The sequence below is a fragment of the Cyprinus carpio genome, chromosome B5 (genome assembly GCF_018340385.1).
Source record: "Cyprinus carpio isolate SPL01 chromosome B5, ASM1834038v1, whole genome shotgun sequence".
NCBI classification, from domain to species: domain Eukaryota; kingdom Metazoa; phylum Chordata; class Actinopteri; order Cypriniformes; family Cyprinidae; genus Cyprinus; species Cyprinus carpio.
In genome coordinates, this window is record NC_056601.1 from 31,267,112 (window position 1) to 31,271,768 (window position 4,657).

Genomic DNA, 4,657 nt, shown 5'->3' on the forward strand with positions numbered 1-4,657 from the left:
CCACATTCTGAGTCCTGTCCCTGGCCCCAATCTCACCCAACAGCCTAACACCACAGCACACTTATTTCCTTGGACAGACTTAATTCACCCTTCCCCCCATGCTGGAATGCGATTAGCTCCATCGTTGCTCTAGCACGCTATTTCGTTCAAGGCTCCCTCCAGTGTTTCATTTATCAGTCCTCTCAATTGGCTGGATTTTCACAAGCTTGGCGTTGGCTGATGGATGGGGAATGGATCCCACATGGCACAAATTTTTGCTGAAGTAGCATTCACACATGCAGGCTGGAAGTACAGACAGGTCTTGCACTCGCGAGCAGGCAGCCATTTTTAGAGCTGTTTAATGTATAGAAAGAGCACATTTGGTTGCTGTGTCTGAATTAAATACATGCTGTTTTTAGTTAACCCATTTTGAAATGGCATATATTAGATTTACTTTTTACATTTACATTTTTTTTTTTTTTTTTTAAAGTGAAGTAATTTCCTGGAGAGATTTACTTCACACTTTCCCTTCCTTTACAATGTGCATCTTTTTTTCCCCATGATAGATATTACAAGTATTGTAATAGAACGTGTGATTATTATAAAGATAAGTATGTACATTATTAAATGTATATTAAATGTACTGTAATTAACTTAAATTTATTTTAAAATATAAATTATTTATTAATAGAATGAATTTTAAATTTCAAACAAAAAATGCATTTTTTATATTGTCACAAAAGGCAAAAGCAAATTATGAAAATATATGCAAATATTTACTTTATATTATTCCATTTCTATAATAATATAATATAATTCTTGTATACCATTTTACCCATATTAATGCTAGATGCACATTATAAATGTAGCTTTTAGACATTTCATTAAAATTTAAATTGATTTGTAAATACAATTTTACAAGTTTACAATTTCTTTTTTTTTTCTTTTCTTTTTTTTCTTTTTTTTCTCGTAATAAGTATAATTCCAAAGCAACTTGAACATTTACAAAGTTTCACTACTATTCAAAAGTCTGGAGTTAATTTAATTTAATTTAATTTTTATTATTATATTATATTATATATATATATATATTATGCTTTTGAAAGAAGTCTCTTATGCTTATCAAGGCTGTATGTAAGGTTATTATTTTAAAAAACAGCAATATTGTGAAATATTCAACTTCATCAATTTCAACTGTAATTTGTACCTGTGATGACAAAGTTGAGATTTCATCAGCCAATACTCCAGTTTTTCAGTGTCATATCGTCATATGTTCCTTCTGTTTACTTGTTTATAGCTCTGGCTTTTTACTTATGCCAACTGTATTTAGACTGTTAAATTGTTCCTTTAAAATATAATATTTCATAACATTACTGTTGCTTTTAATCAATTTAATGAATCCTGGCTGATTAAAAAAAAAAAGTGTTACATTATCGCAGTTACACATTCCCATTTTCCAGCTTATTTAAAATTGCAAACATGAAATCATGTCTTTCCTGCAAAATAAAGTAGCTGCTGTCTTGACCTTGAGCTGACCCCTTGGCTTTTTGTCTCTTCTCTCAACAGGTGGTCGCCTACTCTGCCTGGTGTTATGGCTTAACCTGGTGCCAGTGATGAATGGCTGCCCGGCTGGCGCGTGGTGCTACAGCGAGAGCCGAGGCCAACCGTGGCCTGTCAACAGCAGGGTCTGTTCTCCATTCCCACTGAGATCCCCGGTCCATACTCCAGCGAATATTCCTCCAGAGCAACAAACTGACAGTGGTCCGATCGACCAGCTTCAGTTCAGTGCGTAACCTCACCGCCCCTGGGGATGTACTCAAATAACATCAGCCATATCGAGGCGGGGGCCTTTTATGGTCTGGAAAGACTGGAAGAATTAGACATCGGCGCATAACAGCAACCTTCGTATCATCAGTCCCACTTGCGCTTCGGGTCTGACCAAGCTTGCATACCTTTACACTGCACAGGTGCGGGCTGTCCGAGCTCCCCGGTGGGGAGTTTTCCGAGGACTCTTTCTCGGCTCTCAGTATCTCTACCTGCAGGATAATAACCTTCTGGCACTGCACGATGACACTTTCCTGGACCTGGCTAACCTCACCTACCTATTCTTACATAACAACAAGATCAAGTGGTGAGCCCCGACACATGCTGCGCGAGTCTCATTAACCTTGACCGTTTGCTCCTGCACCAGAACCGCATTATACCGTGCAACAGCGGGCTTTTTTAATGACCTGGGGCAAGCTGACCACTTTGTTTCTCTTTTTCAACAACCTCCACGATGTTGACAGAGAGAGGCCATGAACCCGCTGGTGTCCCTCCAGTACCCTCACGGCTCAAAGCGCGGAAACCAGTGGATTTGCGACTGTCGAGCCAGGCCGCTGTGGGACTGGTTTCAAACACTTCAAAGGGTCCAGCTCCCGAAGTTGGAGTGCCACCTTCCGACCTCTCTAACCGGGAAGGACCTTAAGCGACTGAAGAAGCGGCGATTTGGAGGATGTGTGGACTCTCCGTCACAGGTTCAAACCAATATCTTCAACACCAAAGGACTTGCGGCTCTGGAAAGTTCCTCTCTTTCGGCGATCCTCTCATCGAAAGCATTCCCAGGTGCTGTCTTTCAGATAATGACAAATCCTCCATTATCTCCAGTAAGTCCCTCTCGGATCGGCTAAAATCCTACAACAGCCGGCAGATCACCAGCAATCCCCTGAAGAGAAGGAGAACATCTCCAAACCAAGTTTCCGGAGGGTGGAGCTGAGCGAAAAAATGACTTGCTTCGCAATAAGCAGAGTCTCAACGGCCGGTCCTTTGGGAACCATGTCCCGACGCAACTCTCGTCAGACCAAATGGATACAAAATCAGCCCCGGATCTTCTGGACAATCTGGAACCTTCTACAGCACCAACCAGAAAAGAAAAAAAAAGTGCTCCAAAAAGCCCCAAATCAGACCGAGAGAGTATTGTCTAAAGAGGCTCCGCATCCACCATTAAAGTATTGGCTGTTCTCTTTCTCCCTTTTGTTCCTGTTGTCTCTGAAAGCTTTGTTGTCCTAGTTCATACTTTCGTCCATCAGTTTGCTCTTGACAATGAAACAAAATACCTGCAGTAGCCTACATTGGACAGGCAAAAAGACGATGGAAAGAGGGATTACAAGCGATTTGCCCGCATGGTTGAGGAATAAGTTGTAATGCTAAAGATGCATTAAAATGGATGCCCAGCGCTACAGAATACATGAGATCTAATGTATATAAAACTTCGGTGCCCAAATGTTTGTTCTATCTTGCTTTTAATGTGCTGTGTTTAAGCAACACTGCGGAGAGTTCCCCTATTCCCACATCACCTCCAAAAAAAAAAAAAACCTTGATCTGAAACGTGATTATTGTAGATGAACCACTAAAAAAAAGAGAAAAAAATAATGACTTTTACAAGAACCACTGACTAACACTAAACCAGAGCGCCGAAAGCACCCTAGGAATGCTTTGCCGATGAGAAACCGAAGGGGTAGAGTGACATGATTTTTTTTACCCCCAATATATTTTTTTCTTTGAAAAGTGATACATTTGTTCTATGACTGTGTTTTTTATGTTTCTTAGTATTTCAGTGGTAAGCGACGAATGGTTAACTCTCCCCAAATATGTGATATGTTCTGTTTTGCGTTCATGACAAACACTGCATGGTGGCATCCTGGGGAAGGAATGGCTGTCTATTTGTTTCACTGAAATTGCGATGGAAATCATAGATTTGCATTTTATTTTGCTGGTGTACAAGCATGTAATATATGACAACTAAACTACTCATTTTTTACAGTGGCTTCTCAGTCTGAATGAAGACATGCATAACTGTAATATATAGACATGTATATTTCAATAGTATATTGTAGTTATATGCAAACAAAATTTAATTATTCTTTCTTTTCTAGCAAATTCAAAGACTTAATGAAACCCGAAGGAACTGAATGTCTATTTTGTGTATATATCCATTAGGACCTGCAACCTGACACTAGCACACTATTGTTTTGGTACCCTAACTTGTAAGGCTTTAACACTTTAAAATAATCACTATACGGATTCATCCATGTGTGATAGCTCAGAAAATTCACAACTCGAAGCTTGCCAAAACAACAGACATCTTTAATAACCACATTAATGAATGTGGACACTGATGAAGTTGAGACTTACTCTCGTAGTAATAGTTTTCTTCTACTGGCTTTCACCATTATGGACTGGAAATAATATTATGATATTAATGAAGTATTTGTGTGTGGTGTGAGGAAATGCTGATGAACAATTATGATAAAATGCACGTCAGCAGCAGTAAAATCTACATTCTTTGGCTACGTTTACCACTGACAATGCCAAATGCCACTTAAAATACAATAATGCAGTTCATTAATATTCTATTAATACCACAACATTTATAAGAGATCATAACTAGTGATTTATTTGTATTAATATTCAATTTTAATAACGTTCTCCTATGCTTTTATATGTTTATGCAATCTTACTTTTATATTTTACATTTATGCATTTAGCACAGGCTTTTATTCAAAGTTACTTGGAGGAACAAAGAGGAACAATTTCAGAATAAATGGAAAAACTCATCCTAATTTGTATTAAAAGAACATACTAAAACTTGTTGGACCAAGAACAATAAATTAGTATACTATATTTAGTACACTGAAAA

General features: G+C 38.3%; 1 pseudogene; it reads left to right on the forward strand.

Moving 5' to 3' along the window:
* The first annotated feature begins 1,517 nt into the window (after window positions 1–1,517).
* Window positions 1,518–2,942, forward strand: LOC122137389 (annotated as a pseudogene).
* The last annotated feature ends 1,715 nt before the right edge of the window (window positions 2,943–4,657 follow it).